Source organism: Ambystoma mexicanum, chromosome 2q (assembly GCF_040938575.1).
Source record: "Ambystoma mexicanum isolate Mex_15411 chromosome 2q, UKY_AmexF1_1, whole genome shotgun sequence".
In the NCBI taxonomy this organism is placed as follows: Eukaryota; Metazoa; Chordata; class Amphibia; order Caudata; family Ambystomatidae; genus Ambystoma; species Ambystoma mexicanum.
The window spans coordinates 570,957,952-570,975,203 of NC_090924.1; the positions used below are offsets into that span (position 1 = coordinate 570,957,952).

At 44.8% G+C, this 17,252-nt stretch overlaps 1 protein-coding gene across 1 annotated transcript in view; it reads left to right on the forward strand.

Moving 5' to 3' along the window:
• Positions 1-17,252, forward strand: part of VIPR1 (vasoactive intestinal peptide receptor 1) — a 1,305,930-nt gene that overhangs the window by 1,084,020 nt on the left and 204,658 nt on the right. The window lies entirely within an intron of this gene.

Below are 17,252 nucleotides of genomic sequence, written 5' to 3' on the forward strand. Positions count from 1 at the left end.
CACTGCAACCCCCAATTCTCTCCCCCCCATCCTTACCTCACACTCAAGCGCTTGTGGAGTCCCCTTCAGGCCCCAGTTCAATGAAAGCTGGCTGACAGGGACATGATTTGTGCGAAATCAGCTGTGACAAAAACAACAAAAACAGGGTCGGTGTGCACCATGGATGTGCTATAATGTTTACATTTCATGCTGTCAGCAATAAGATTTCTTTACGATGTATGGGAGTGCTGCAGCAACCCTTCCATGTCACTGCTCATCATTTTCAAGTTCCTTCTCCTAATCTACAAAGCTATCACTGGTGTTGCGCCTCAGTAGCTGTCTGATTGTATCTCAGTTTTCATACCATCTCATTCCCTCACATCCTCCTCTGTGCTGAACCTCACTGTCACATACCTACCCTCCCTGTTACTCATCTCGAATCAGCCTTTTTTCTACTCTCCCTGCTTCACTAGAACCAATGGCTCATAACAATGAAAGGCAGCCCAACTGTGGATCTCTTCAAAGCTCAGCTTAAATTTCACTTACTTGCTAAAGAGGGGGTCTCCCCACGCCCTCTCCCCATCCTCCCTACCTGTAATTATTGTTATTTAAATAGCAGTATGCTTGAATTTGAAGTACTTTCCCCCTTAGGGTATTGTTACCTTTGTAGGTCACCTGGTTTCTTATAATATATACATATATTTGTCTGTTTGTTTGTCCCTGGTGTATGGCCCACTTTTTTACACCCTAATAAAATGGCTCACCACTCGTGCTCAGCTTTGTGCTATTGGACAGGCACCCTTCATGGGAATGCCTCCACTATCTGTGGATGTGTTACTGTAAGTCATTTGTGATCGAAATGTACATATTCTACTCCTGAAAGTACAAATACAAAGATTGCCCCATGCCTCTGCTCCCTTTTTATATTGCCAACAAATGATTTCTCTACGGCACATTAAGTTGCATGCTGAAGATTTCATCACACTCCCTCATACTCCCCCCTCCCAAAATTGCAACTACAAACTTTCAGATGTTGCATGCGAAGGTGGCCATATTAAAACCTACCCATGTCCCCACCTTTTACTCAAAAGATATAAAAAAAGATTGTTCCATGCAATTCAAATTAACCTCAGTAAATTGTTCACAATTCTCTTTCTCATTACTCCTGGAAGATTGTACAATGAAATGTCAACTTTCCTGCAGTGGTCTTCAAACTGTGGAGCAGAAGGATGCCCAGGGTGGGTGCAAGTCTCTTCAAAAAGGGAGTGCGATGACTGCTTTCAATAGAACATGTAAGCATATATGGCTTGAGCGGTAGGGAGTTCCAGCAATAATATTTGTATTCAATATGGGGGGGTGGCTTGTCAACAATATTTTTAATCAAGGGGCGGCAGCATAAACAAGTTTGAATACCACTGCTATGAAGGATCTTACCATGCCCTTGGTTCCTTCCGTAAAGCTCTCAGAAGATTGGCCCATGGCCCTGAACATAGCCCCCAGCATTACTTCCCTACCTCGCTCCTTTTATAATGCACCAAGGCGATTGCCACATACATGGCACGTTGTATTGCAACTGAGAAAAATGTCACATGATGTTCACATTGCACCCGACATTCCAAGTACACATTCAAGGTAGAACAAACTCTGCCTTCAGTGGATGGGGGCATTCACAGAAGACAATGTACCTACACGAATGGCTTTGTGTGGCATTTCCAGCTCACCTGCAGAATGTGTAATAAAGGGACATGCTTCTGGAAGGAAACAGCTAAGAAACGGTCAGTCATTTGCTTTGAAGAGGTCGCAATGAAAAGTTGACCATGAAGTGTATGTAAGTAGAGCAAACCTCACGCATTACTGGCCCCGGCCATTCCGTATTTGCTGTGAGTTACAGGGGGTTATTGCAGCTCTGTTGCATGTTCCTGCTTCTCGTGGGAAAAGCTGTGAACAGAAAAACACAAAGTACAGTGTAAACAGCAGAAAGACATTGTTGCAACAAAGAAGTATTATTTTGTGCCTGTGTCTCTGTTTGCTGAGTGTTATGGGAAGGTCAAAGGGTGCATGTCTTTGGCATTTCCTGCCATCTACAATAGCTGTTGCTAAGGTTGAAGAGGGAATGTCGATAGGTGGCGAACATAAACATAATCCTCTTTGCATTAAGTCTCCTTTTCACTTATGAAAGGCCAGCATACCGCCATGACTTGGCGAAATTCACTTCAGTGCTGTGACCTTTACTGACCACAAACTGCATAGGTTTCCGATTGCAAACGGAGTTAATGTTTCTTATATCTACCCAGGAAACCACCCAGGAGGGATGTCAATCAAACGTACAGGGTTCTTAGCTCCCAATGCAACTCCAAAAGGTCTTGTTTGTTTGTGGTCCTGTTCCTTCTCCATTCAATATCAGTGACGTCTGGACGCAGATATCCGACGGTTTAATCGTCAATTGCTGTTTCGGTCTCAGCATGAAATTATTGTTAATCTGTAAGTGTTATTTCAGTGATGGCCGACGTGTTGATCCTCGCGGCGCACAGGCTGTTAATCACTGTCCGGCAGATGGTTCAACAGATTGAAAAGTGGACAGCCGTTTATCATTGGTTGAAATCCAAGAGAGATTGACAAAGGCCCTGATACAAATATGCTTATTCGGCTTGTTTGTTTTGTAATCACCAGATGGTAATTGCTTTCTGAAATGTTTTTAGGATCTGGGCACGCACAGCTGCATTCGTAGCTTAAAAGTGATGGGTAAAATTGGAAGAACACGGATTGTGAGGTGCTTTGTGGGCTGGAAGTGGATAGGCCAGGTTGCTGTGCTGGCTGGCGCAACAGAGTGGGCTTTGGGGGAATTGAGTGAATGGAACTGGCAGGCAAATGATCGACTTTACTGGAAAGTCTCGTTTTTGCGTGATTTTCTCATGGGAGCTCTTTTCGAAACCCTGGCAATTTTCAGTTCATCAGACATGTATAACGGTAGATGCTTTGCAAACAAAACATTGCGCCTTGGGCATTCATTTTCGGACTTTATGGTTGTGTTCGATTTTTAAAGGTAAAAATGTTGGGGGCATGGCAAGAAGACTTTCTACTTGATGTTTTTGTACCATGCCGTTAGTACATATTATTTCTCATTTCAGCAGTTGTTCATCCATGGATTTCACCCCACAAAGAAGGCTTAAGCGTTAGGCATGCATATGCATATTTTGACTGCAGAGTAAATACTTCGATGGCGAGAAGCTAAAGCTGAGATCTCTGCCATATTAGCCACATGTGTGGGTTTGGCCTCTTGGTGCATGCATGAAGGCTTTATCTTGTGATCCAAGCCTGTGTTCTGAGTAAGCTGAGTGCTGCTCACACTTGCCATCTTCTCCCCACCAGTCTCACTGACCCCTGCTTCCTTTTCATTATCACCTACATCTGCACCAGCTTCCGGCAATTGCCATCCATGGACAGCTTAGAGGTGCTCCTCACAGACTTCCAACTTTCAAGGATCCGGCAGCCATCTTAAGTACATATCTGTGTAAAAAAAGAAAAAGGTTTGTGTGCACATCGTGTCCTTTTATTTTACACAAAAGTTGTTGTTCTAAGCACGTACAAAGGTGCTTTCCTCTAATGGTTTCTGCAGTTGGCCCAACGTCTCGCAAGGCATTCATAAGATGCCGATCGACGTGAGTTTGCTTAAACAGTCTAAAAATATTTCTATTTGTCTGCTCTTTGTGCCGCTCACCTTTCGCTTCCTGGAACACGTTGCTGTGTTATTTTGGTGATTCAGCTGGTCTGCCAAACCGCGCTTTGTCGAAGCGTTTGATTATTTTCCGGAACTGCTCCTTACTGCACCCGGGAGCTCCCTCCTTAGTGACTCCTCGTCACCAATTGTTAGGAAGTATACATGGTATGAACTATTCATATCAAGATAGTAACTTATCACATATGAGTTTATTAGGAGGAGCCCCCAGGAGGCCAACCATCTTCAATGCAACATCTTCGTGTATCGTTCCATCAACATTCTGGAACGATACACGAAGACGTTGTCAGGGTTACAGGGCGCATGCATCTAATGGATTAAAGAACTAAATACAGATTACAAATGTATGTAACATCACAACACCAGGTGAGGGTGATAATAGCATAATACCGAGTTTGAAGGGATGTACCAGATGGTAATGTCCCAGTCCATCATTAAAGGCCCTGACTGCACCTGAGCCTATTAACACAGGCCCCTGACTTATCATTATTGATATTATTATGACCATTTCTTAAATATAAGTCTATTATTGTAAATGCTTTGTAAGCAAAACCTGGCCTCTACATAACATGGTGGATAATCAGAGCTACCAGTGTGTCCGTAGGTGTTGTCTTCAATGATGTTACATGTGCTAACTGCTGAATTCTTCACTTATGTAATGTGTGATGTCTTTAATGTTATTTGTAATGTCATCTTTAATAAGGAATTCAAGAAATGTTTGGTGTTAGCGGAGAGGAGTACAGGCAGCTGCAGAGGCATGTATACGTTATGGATCTGCAGTAAGTTGAAGTGATCAACAAGTAGTGCTGCTTTCCCTGTTGCTCTCTGTGTCACACGACCCCTTTTCTGAGTTAACTCAGAACAAACTCCATGCTCCTTGAGGCCTGTTATCCTCATGAAGAGCAGCACAGCTCACCTTCCAGAGAAGAGTTGAAAGCCTGGGTCAGAACACTAAGCTGCCTTGTAGAAGGGCTGAACAGTTGTCTTCCACAGGAGTACTGTAGAACACAGTGAACAATAAGACATTCTGCAAGATGTAAGTCAGAGACAGTAGTGAGAAAGAGGCATAAGTGCTGGTTAGCAGCAGTGGTTCCTATACTGGACTTGTAGACAGAGCTCTGCCATCTCCTCACCCTTCTTATAATCTTATATTTTTATGGAGAAGGCTGACATGGAATGTATACAGAATATACAGCCGACTTATTAGCACCTGGGGCGGGGGAACAGCCAATCAGGTTCCTTGGTTGGCAGGCTGCAACCGCTGATCTCAGCCCACGTTCCATGGAACCCTCATGCTGCCTTCCCCCAGCGACTTCCATCTTCTTCCTACCCTCCATTCCCTTTTTTTAAAAAATATCGCAAACCCCCCTCCCCAACCAGACTTAAGTGATTGTGGGGACAGCAATGCCCGCCACCACTCTACTTCTTGCTGTCTCCCTTTTCCGGCTGCAACGGAAATGGAAGAGGGGCTCCATAAAGAGCCCCGCCTTCCATCTCCATGGTGGCCATCTTAGAACAGTTTTGTCTATTATGAATGATCGGGACGCCGTGAAGTGTACTATTGATTTATGGAAAAGACCAAACTATGAGCACTCCGATTAATCGTTTTGGATACCCGGGGTGCTAATGGTGTTAGTAACCTGTTCCATGGGCTATACTGGGGGTAACATCCCAGGGCCCTTGTTTAACGCCTGTACTGCTCAGGCCTTTAACTTGGGCTGCCATGCCGTTACTATTGGTATAGCCTGTGGAACGGGTTACTAATGCCATATTCCTTTCTGCCTCTGCACCTTTGCTCCTACTTTTCTGGCTAAAGCATTCTCTATTTGGCAAGGGCCCCCATCTTTGAGGGACTCAACACAAATTTCTTAAACTCTTTTTTTTATTAGTGGTCCAGAAAAACACAAAACACAGTTAGAGCTTCATCATACAGATCGCAATCATCATGGTACGGTAATGCAGAGGAACACAGTACATATAATATGCATTTTCCCAAAGCGGCGAGTCTAAACATCGCTGTCACCATCAGAGATCATATCACAAAGAAACATTCTAAGGGGTCCCCAAATATCCTTAGGTCTGCAGGCCGAAGGGCGTGTGAGAACAAACTGCTCTTCAGCCTCATTCACATAGACCAGTTCCCGGAGGAACTGCTGCACAGTGGGTGGCGCCGGACTTTTCCATTGTAGCAGAATACATTTTTTGGCCACTGCACATGTGACATTAAACAGTCTTCTGGTCTTTTCGGAACATTTTCCGATGTCCCCGAATAAATATTTCTGTGGAGTCAGCACCGGGGGGATTTGTGTGATCTCATCTAGTATATCTGCCACCTCCCTCCAGAACCCAGCCACCACCGGGCAGCTCCAGTACATGTGGAACGAGCCAGCGTAGTCTGCTTTGCACTTTGGGCATTGACTCGGAGCGTTTGAAACAAACTTGGCTATCTTGGCCGGGGTGTAGTGCAATCTGTTAAGAATTTTAAATTGGATCACTCGTAGCCCAGCATTCAGGGAAACCTTTTTGGTAAGTGAACAATACCTGACCCAAGTCTTATCATCAATAGGGATCTGGAGATCTTTTTCCCATTTATCCCTGTTAAAACCAGACGTGGGTGAGTGTGCTTGTACCATGGCATATAGGCTGGACACACTCAAGCGGCCTCCGGAAGTGATCATCTGAACGCAAGGGTGTGTAGGGGGTTCATCAGGGAAAGACGCCCAGTGTTTCTGGAAGGCCGACCTCATACGATAGTATTGCAGAACCCTAAGTGGGTCCCTGCCAAAAGCCCCAGTTATCTGCTGAAGGGTCACGAACTTTGCATCAATAAACATATCACCCAGGCACATCTCGTCATCGGGGTCCCAGGCTGACCGCAGGCAGACATCATGTGTTGGAGGGATACCAGGGTATCTCCAGAGGGAGACCTCCGGATTATACAAGGTCGACAGTCCCAGTTTCTTGAATATTGCCCGCCAGGCAGCGACCGTACTACTAACAGGGTTGAAATCACATGTATCCCTATAACAATCATAAAAAATGACAGACTGTATGTTCGTGGGTACAGTGGTAAGCTCTTCTACATCCACATGCGGGGGGCCCCATCTCTGGAATACCAATATTTAGAGAATTGGGCCTGGGACACATGATAATAAAGTTCAAAGTCAGGGGCCGCTAGACCACCCGCAGAGTATGGTTCAGTTATCTTTCCCCACCCTGTTCTTGGAGTCTGTCCATGCCAAAGGAAGGCCTTGGCCATAGACCTAAGTTTAGTAAAAAAGAGTCTTCCCGGCCAAATCGGTATGTTCACAAACAGGTACAGTAATTTGGGGAGGATTACCATTTTAAGGACTGCTATCCTGCCATGCAGTGATAACGGAAGGCGGTCCCACAATAGCAGTTTAGTCTTCAAGGCCTGTAACGTGGCATCGTGATTGTCAGTGTATAACCTATTTTTCCCGTGTGAGACAAGTATTCCCAAATATCTGATGGACTCGTTGGACCACTTCAGCCCGCCCAGAGAGACAGGGCAGACAGATGCCGGTGTAAGAGGAAAAACCTCTGAATTATCCTTGTTTATGGTGTAGCCAGAGTATGCAGTGAATTCTTGAATCTCTGCCATTATGGGAGGTAGGTTATTTTCCGGTTCACGAATATATAAGAGTGTGTCATCAGCATACAGGGATATTAGCTGTGTGGCCCCCTTCAGGTTAATGCCCCTATTGGAATGTCGAAGCCTGACCGCAATTGCCATTTTCTATTGTCAGGCAAATAGAATAGGCGAAAATGGGCAGCCCTGCCTAGTGCCTCGCCCCAACAGAAACATATCCGAAATTGATTGGTTTGTTAGCACCCGGGCTCCGGGTTTCGTGTAAAGCAATTGCACGTACCTAATAAAGTTCGGGCCTATGCCAAATGACTCCAATACTGCCAGCAAGTAGGCCCAGGAAACAGAGTCGAAGGCCTTCTCAGCATCTAATGATACGGCCACAGCGTTCCTGCCCGGGTCAATTTGGGCCAGTATGCCAAAGAGCCTACGTAGGTTAAATGCCGTAGATCTAGCGGGGATAAACCCATTCTGGTCAGGGTGTACCAATGTAGGGACCGCCGGCAAAAGCCTGTTGGCCAGTACTTTGGCGAATATTTTGGCATCTGTATTAATGAGAGACAGCGGCGTGTAGGACGACATATCCTGGGGAGGGCGGCGTGGTTTAGGGAGAACAGTTATTAATGCCTCTCTCATGGATGGAGGTAATATGTTACATTGAAGGTATTCTTCCCAGACCCGCAACAATAATGGAACAAGCTCCGCACTGAACGCTTTGTAGAACTCTACACCCAGGCCATCCAACCCTGGAGCTTTATTGGGTGTTAAATCCTTAATCGCCTCAGCAATCTCATCTGTAGTGAGAGGTTGGTCCAGTGCAAGGCGGGTCTCCTCATGGAGTTTCGGCATCGTCAGTGCCGCAAGGTATGTCCCTATCTCGGTGGCCGATTTAGTATCTCTATTTCTATACAATCGTTCATAGAACCCCGCAAACTCAGCATTTATTTCGTCTTCATTCACTACAACCGTACCCCCAGGCGTCTGTACGCTGGTAATACGATTAGGGTGCCTGTCTTGTTTGAGTAAGTTAGAAAGTGACCTGCCCGCTTTATTGCCTTCGCCATATCTACGGGCTCGGATCAGGGATGCCATGTACTGTACTTCTCTAGAGGCCAATTTACTGAATTCCTGAAGCTGTTTCTGTATGTCCGCCAATATGTTCTTGTCATGGGTGCGAGCATAAGTGTCCTCCAGTAATTTCAGTTTACCTTCAGTCAGGGTTAGTTCAGTCCTGACTCCTTTAAGAAGACCAACAGATTTAGACAATAGCGCACCTCTGACCCAGACCTTAAAGGATTCCCATACCGTGGAGCATTTATCGACTGAGTCTATGTTGATTTCAAGGAATTCAGCGATCTCAGTGTGCAACCCCTCCACCGCCCCGGGGTCCCTCAGCAAACCCTCGGGCATCCTCCACCTCCTAGGGGGTCTAGGGCAATTGTGAAACGTGACCTCAAGTGTTATAGGGGCATGGTCAGATAGTGTGCGGGCCAGTATTTCACATGCCTTCGTTCCAGCAATCAAAGAGGGGGAGACAAACCAATAATCGATTCTGGATTCGGAATCATGTACCGATGAATAGTACGTGTAACTCCTCGTAGTCGGGTGCAGAACTCGCCAGGCATCCTCAAGGAAAAGCTGAGAAATAACATTTTGCATAGTAAGATAGGCCCTGCTAGGTGGTCTTACAATTGTGCTGGATCTATCAAGCACCGGGTCCATAGCAATATTGAAATCTCCTCCCCAAATTATGGTAGGGATATCTACAGCAGCGATCAATTGGTATACATCAGCATAAAAGGTGGGATCATCAATATTAGGCCCATACGTGTTGACCAACAATATCCGCTGACCTGAAATCGAGCCCCAGACAAGAACGTATCTACCCAGAGGGTCCAGTTTATGGCCATCGAGCCGGAGCCCAAGATTCGGGTGTATGAGAATAGCAACCCCACTGCACTGGGATGAATAGTTGGTACAGACCTGGACTTGCCCCAACCGGGCATGATGACCTCATTATCAGTTCCCATAATATGGGTTTCCTGTAGCATAACAATTTGGGCACCATGTCTGACAATATAATTTCCCACCTTCTTGGCTTTCAACGATTGTTTAGTCCCCTCACATTCCATGAAACAAGTTTAACCCTCAGAGCATGAACAGAGCTTTACAGGAAATATAATACACGGGTAGTAACCAAAGTGTGAGGAGAGCTTTACAAAAGAATTGTGTGGATAGTAACGCAAAACTCCCAGATGTAGTATCATGCATCTTAGACCGTGTCAGTGAACTCCAGACCACTAGTATCAACAGTAACCCATAAGCACTTCCCAAAAAAACCTTCTCAGAGCAGAGACCCATGCAGAGGGGAGCCTTCCCATTCTACAACATGGGGTTCGAGAAAAACAGTCCCAAACTTTCCCCCCAACCCACCCGCCACCCTCACCGTCTCCCCCAACTCGACAGTGTCCGACCCCAAACTTGTGGAATACTCCCGGGGTAGCCATGTTGCCTCACATGACCGCCATCCCAGGCCTCCAACGCCACCACTCACAGAAGATGGCTGACTGTAATCTCAGAACAAAAGGGCCCATGCCATAGGGCCAACAATCACTCAATGCCAAAACATGAAAGTGTGCACTTCCTAGTCCGCTGGTCGAGGTCTATTGTTCAGGGCGGGTCGCACCCCTCTTGGAGGGAGGGGTATAGAAGATTCAATATATGACAGGGCTTCGGATGGGTTCTCAAAAAAGTGCGACCTACCAGCGTGCTGGATTCTCATTTTGGCTGGAAACATTAAGGCATATGTGATCTGCCGTTCTCTGAGGATTTTCTTGACCGGTTCATATGAGCGTCTGCTCGCCTGGACAGAGGCGGAGAAATCAGGATAGATATGTATACGATTGCCCTCATAGTGCAGTGTGCCCGTCTCTCTGGCCAAACGAAGGATTGTGTCTCTGTCCCTGTAGTTTAGTAGACGAGCAATTATGGTTCGCGGTGGTGCCCCAGATTTGGAAGCCGGCGCTAGGGTGCGGTGTGCCCTCTCAACAAGGAAGTGTTCGGACAATGCATCGGGCCCAAATAAGGACTTAAAAAGTTCTTCCATATGTTTCTCCATTTGGCCCTTGCCGAAGGATTCGGCCACACCAACCACTCGGACATTGTTCCTTCTGGACCTAGATTCAAGGTCCTCGCACTTACTCTGCAGCTTGTTCATAGTGTCTTTGATACGAGATATATCTCGACTGTGGTGCCCAATAGTATCCTCGGTAGCACTTATCCTGCCCTCTGCCTCAGTGACACGCGCACTCTCCTTATCGATTCTAGCCTTCAAGGAGCCTATGGTAGCAACTATCTCATCCAGTTTGGTATTTACAGCCAGGAATCCGTTCTGAACTAGCGTGGCCAATTTATCCTCTCTGTCCAACACCTCACGCTCGCCCTGCTCACCCTCATCCTGCTGGGTGTCAATTGGCACAGAGTGACTAACCGTATTGGTAAATGTGTCCATAGGGCCCTTCTTCCTGCCACCGGGGGTCTTAGAGGCTCTGTTTGATTTGCTGGGCTCCCCCATGATTGTAACAAATCTATTCGTATATTGGATCTGACACAGGTTCTCTGCAGGGTCGAGGCCCCTACTTCAAGGAGCGGACACGAGGGGACCTCAACTAAATGCGAGATAAGGATGAATTGTATCCTCCCACGTAAATGATGTCCAGCGCACCAGCGGGATAACCAGTATAATGGCCCCCAGGGGTACCCACCAGCAGGCAGAGCGGTACCAGAACGGCCGCGTATCTAATGCAACGAAGTACTAGTAGTAGTCACAATGAGCAGGGATCAGCCACAGCAAAACGCAGGGTGCATTACAGCCCAATCCACAAATAAACTGTGGGTCTAGAGAGGCAGGTAGAAAGCGGGAGGCCCGCAGCTCTAAATCAGGAGTTCTCGAGAGAAACTCCGACCCCCAGCATCGGACGCCACCTCACCCAGCGAGCGAGATAATCCAGATGTCCCCGGTGCACAGCCCAGTTGGAAGCGGCCGTACGTAGGGGCATCAGCATTCAGCAGCACGGCAGCACCCGAGGCACACCAATTCCAGAAGTAGGAGTGTGGGCCCAGCGGTCCATATAGCCTGCCCCCGGCCGCAAGCCAAGCGGAGGGGCCCAGAGGGGGGCAGGCGGCACAGCAGGGGGTCCACGTCCGCCGGAGGGACTCAGACTCACGAGGGAGCAGCGCCTGCGGCACCACCGGCAGCCCGCCCGGCTCAGAGGGCTATGCGGCAACAGGATCGTGAACCGGCAGAAGCCGCGAAGTATCAGGGCGAGGGAAGGAGGTCCACAAAGCAGCGACGGGTCCAGGAATGGGCCGGGACACAGTCCGACCATCCAGCGTAGCAACGGGTCTTCACAGGTCCTCTCCGTCTGATGTCAGGATCTGGCGCCAAGGAGGGAAGCTCCGCCTAGCAGCAGCCCTCAACACACAGCAGCCACGGCAACCGGGTAGATTCCTCTGGAGCCAGGAGCCGGCCCGGGAGCGCCGCTCGTGTCGGCGGAACTTCACGGGGGCAAATCTCGGAGATGCAGCACTATTCAGGACTCAAACTTCCACCGACCGTGAAGGACCCCGGCCGCAATAGGCTCACCAAATTGCAGCAAACCAGTCAGCCAGAATACGGATCTATAAGCTCAGGATGTAGAGGCAGCGCGGGAGCCTCGGGTTTAAGCAGCCATTTTCGCAGTGAGCAACAGCGCCCCCGAATTTCTATATGTAATAGGTAGTTGGAAGAACAGTTGTGTAGTCAGGTGTACAAGCTACGCGTAATTAAACAAATGACTATTCTCCTTACAGAATTGTCAGTGCAGGTCTCTGCTACTAATTATAAGTGACACCTCATAACCATGTTATTTCTGACATCCCTGTCCATAAGATCAGGTTTGATTGCCAGTTGCCCAGAATCCTCTAATGAACCTCTGACCCAAGTTCCACAATCCTTCACAAGAACATTACTGTTCTCTTGGGAAACCAATGTAAAGTAAGTACCACAGATAAGGTGTTCTCCCTGAATAAGATTATGTAGAAATTATGTATTTATGTAATTATGTATTTATTAATTTATCTTGTCAAATGTTATGCTTTTGACAAAAGCACTTAACGAAATGGTGCAATAGTGAATAACATGACAATAAATATAAAGCAAACGGGGAGAAAATAAGCTCCAAAGAAAACCATAAAGAAAGAAATGCATACTAACGGTTGAAATAACTGCAAAAAGAAAATGTCCCTGCACATGTATTATGTGCATTTCAGAGCACAAGTCATGCTTCAATTGCACCTCCCAGGATTTGGGAATGGTAGTGAGAAGCACATTCTGTGAAAGGCATTTTTTAAAAACACTGCCGCTGCGCGATAACCATTAATGGAAGTACCGTATAACATCCCTTTGAAAAGGAAAGTTCACCCATGAGGTGTAAAAAAGCTCAGTGAAAGGTAGCATTTTTGTGTGCAGATTAATAATAGGCTGATAATTGAGAATAAACCAATTGATGATGTTTTTAATTCCAAACTAGAGAGAATTAATTGACGATCCAGAGACCAGAAGGGAAATTCAGATAAGATGAGCAGTGGGAGGTGGAGACCAGAGAGACCCTCCCAGGGGAAATTCATGTAGCTACCTAAAGCCCAGAATATGCTGCAGGATACAGACAATGTCAGCAATAATGCAAATAATTGTTTAGGGGCCAGAAGTAGCAAGAGGCGCAGATAATTTCAGAAGCTTAGAGGGGGCAGGTGTGGGGTTGTCATGTAGAGAACAAGAAGAGACACTGAAGGCAGATATTAACCATTGCATCTGAGATCATAAACACCCCCAAAACACCTCTCATGATGAATTGTGAACATTTAATTATTTAATTATGAATTTTGATCTGCTCTTGTGATGCCTGTATATGTTTCAATATATGAACATTGGGTTTTTGGTCAACATTATATTTCACTATCAGGTATTGTCTGATTGAATTTAACACTTACTTTTAAATGACAGAATGTTGGTATTATACTTTAGAATGAAATAACAAGCCATTATTGCTAAACAGACAAAACAGAGCTAAACTGAAAATGCACATGTCACTCGTATAAAAGAACAATGTGCTATCTGTGCTAGATGTTTTAAAGTTGACCAATGCCAATGAATACTGACACTGATATGCAGGAATTACCATTTAATCAGGAACATACATTACCAGAGTCTTTCAACAGACAGAATGATAACCAACCACAAACAATTCCACAAAGAACCTTACTATGGAAACGTATAATCATGACCTAACTATGTACAGAAAAAAACATTATCCTCAACAACCGATTTGCTACTACATTCCTTTTCCCTTCTATGTGTTCCACCATGAAATCCAGTACTTGAATTTAGTTACCCACTTGACAATCAGTCTAGACACTCCATCTAAACCTCCTCTGTTAAAAATGTTGACTAAATGTTTAGGATAGTCCTGACAGCAAATGACCTCCCAAACAAGTAAACTTTGAATTTCATTATGGCCCATACCATGGCCAGAGCCTCTTGCCTCCTTGACAGAATAACGACTTTCAGCATCCTTTAGTGTCCTGGACAAGAACGCTATAGTGCTCTCCCTCCCTTCATCATCTACCTGCATCAAAACTACTCCTAAACCCAAATAACTGGCATCAGTGTAAACAACAGTCTTCAAATCACTCCTAAGCCACTCAGCATTGGGGCACTCACCAGATACTCTTTAATGGCTTGAAAATCTTAGGACACTCTGAATCCCACACAGATTTCACCCCTTTTCTTGTGAACTTTCTGAGAGCATGAGTACAGTTCACCAACCCCTTCATGAACTTTGCATAATACTTACCAACCCCAGAAAAGATGCTACTTCCATTTTGCTCCTGGGCTCAGGCATCTCCACAATAGCCTTGACTGTATTGAATGTTGCTTTAATTTCCTCACTCGACAAATTATGCCCTAGATACCGAACTTCATTTTGTCTAAAACTACACTTATCAAGTGTTAGCATTAGCCCTGAATCACCTAACCTTTCTAGTACATCTCAAAGTCACTTATCATGTTCTTCTGCATTCCCTCCCCACACTAAAATATCATCTTGATAGCATTTGATACCTTGGAGCTTTCCTAGGATGATGTGCATAACTCTTTGAAAAACGCAAGCTGCAGATACAAGACCATAGGGCATTGTTACACATCTGAACATCACTATGTGCATTATAAATGCTGTCACGTATTGTGACTTGGGGTGCAAAGTTTTCTGATGGTATACTGATTTAAGATCAAAAAGAGAAAATAACTTTGCCCCAGAAAGATCAGAAATTAGCTCATCGATTTTTGGCATCCCGTGTGAATGCAATGCAACTGTCCTCTCAGTAAATCAGCAGAGCTACACTTCAAAGAGAGAGCAAAGAATCTGCCTAGTAACATGTGATGAAATTAATTTAGAAGCACAGAATGCAGCAACTTAAATCTGCCTAGCAACTCATAAAGGAAAAGTAGCTAAAGCACATAATGCAGCTGGTTGGATCTGCCTTACAACAAGTGACTGAACAATAGCTGGAGGCACAGAAACTGAATGCACCTAGTCTCTGTTGTTCAGTTGCATGCCAATAAGAGAACCCATTTGGTTATGGATTGGACTGGAGAGGATACTCAAAAGCCACATAAGCAGATAGTTACTTTTTTTACAGATAACATTAAGGAAACAGAATACTGAATCCCACCTTTCTTGGCAGTGCTGTAAAGTTGGTCAGTGCCAATGAATCCTGACACTGATATTCAGGAATTATCATTTATTTAGGAACATACATTACAGGATGTGGCAAAACTCACCACAGTGTTTTAACTGACAGAATGTAAACCAACCACAAACACATCCACAAAGAACCTTACAAAGGAAACGTTCAATCATGACCTAAATGTGTAAAGAAAATATATATATATATATATATATACATACACACATGCAAACCGTGAAATTCTGAAAACATGTATAGTCAAATCAACTTTGAAATGGTGCAGTACAAAGTGAAAATATAAATACATGACTGGTTATGACTTTTGAACCGGTTGTCGGAATAGGAAAACAGATGTAGATATGGATCAGCCGAAAAGCATGGAACAATTGCATATAAAATTATGTATTAAAATGTAGGATTTATGTATGAATAATTCACATATTTTAATAACTACATCATGAATGTAGAAGCAGAAACATAAACACTATCTTGATATACAGACTAGTCTCACACATCTGAATATGTGTGGAGTGCATTTGAAGGTCCCAAACAGCAGTGCCCTTCACATGAATGGCAGGATTTTAAACACTGAAACAAAAACAGCCTGGTCATTGTTTTTGTTTTTCAAGCAAAATTACAGAGCCATGTGGAAAGGGGCCTACCTGTCATTACCAATGGATGCATACCATTTCAATGTACAAAAGAAGGAGGACTCAAAGATCCCTACACATGGAAAACACGATTTTTAAACATTGAAAACAAAAACGCTCTGCACATGTGTGTGCAAATAAAAGCAGTTTGAAAAAGTGAGAAAAAAAGTATCACTGCTCTCAGAAGCATGTCAGGAAAACAAAACATGATGTACAGGTTGACAAAAAGCAACATGCATTATGTTTCACCTACAAAACTCCAGGCACATTTGAAGAGCCACTTTGTCTTCATGGAAATTGTCACCCCCAGGCAAACTCTTTCGCTGGCTGTGTGAAAAAACTTCACAAGGACATTTCCAACTCCCTGCCTGGAATTCACATCTGCCATCTAATGACCAACTGCAATAAAATGTCCTGCTAAAGGTGTCAAAATTCAATGTTCTCCAGACCTGCTGGCTTTGAAAGCATTGACTTCAAGAAAAGTTACCCTTGGCTGGAGCATGACTAATATGTGTGAAAATGGGACACCCACTTCAAAGAGCAAGCTTCCAACACAAAGGAGACTGATAAAAAAACTACAGGCTGATCCAGGGAAAACAAATGGCTGGAAGGTAGAAAAAGGGTCATATGTCCCACATGAAGATTCACCATTAATGTAAAAGGACTATTATCAGGAACCTTAAAGCGGATTGATTTAATTTTGTACCATTTTTTATGTAATTTCCAGGCATTTTGGGGATATAAAATTCATCTACCTGTGACTCTGGGAACTGTAATGGTCAGGTGGACTAGGTTTCTGGCTGATCTGAACATGTTCCAAATGTGAGAGTTGGTGAGCGGTTTGAAAATGAAATTAGGGACATGCTTTATAACTTACATATTCATAACTGTTGTGATTTTTGATGGAAATGGCCAAAAGGTGCCACATGGCCGTGCTTCATGGTATGGATTTGGTGGTTGGCTTATGGTTGGCTTATCTAATTCTCCATGATTCGCTGAATCATAAAATATGTTTATTATGGCAGTTGCTAATAAAATTAGATACATAACTAGATTTGCCAAAATGTTGAAAGGACTAAATGTATAAAATTAGATACATAACTAGATTTGCCAAAATGTTGAAAGGAGAACAATCACAAAGGGTGATTACAAATGAGGATTGACATATGTTGCTCAAGAGCCCTAAATCAATCTTGACTTGGAGGCTGGGTTTGGGAGGAGAGAGAGAAGGGTAGTTGTCCGATCCTTTTGACAGGTATTATTGCAGGGTACCTCCCCAAGATTGTAAAATTGGTGGTATCATAGCTGCTATATAAGGGGGACTGCACTAGGAAAGCTGGAGACAGAAAGAGGGAGACAAGAGACAGACCATCAGGAGGACTGCCGAAACTTACCATCAGATAGCTGTAATGAGACACCACAGGAGATTTCTGATAGTGCATCTGGGTGGAGCTGTCTATTTCTAGGAAGGCCTCAAAGCTGACTGGGTCCTATG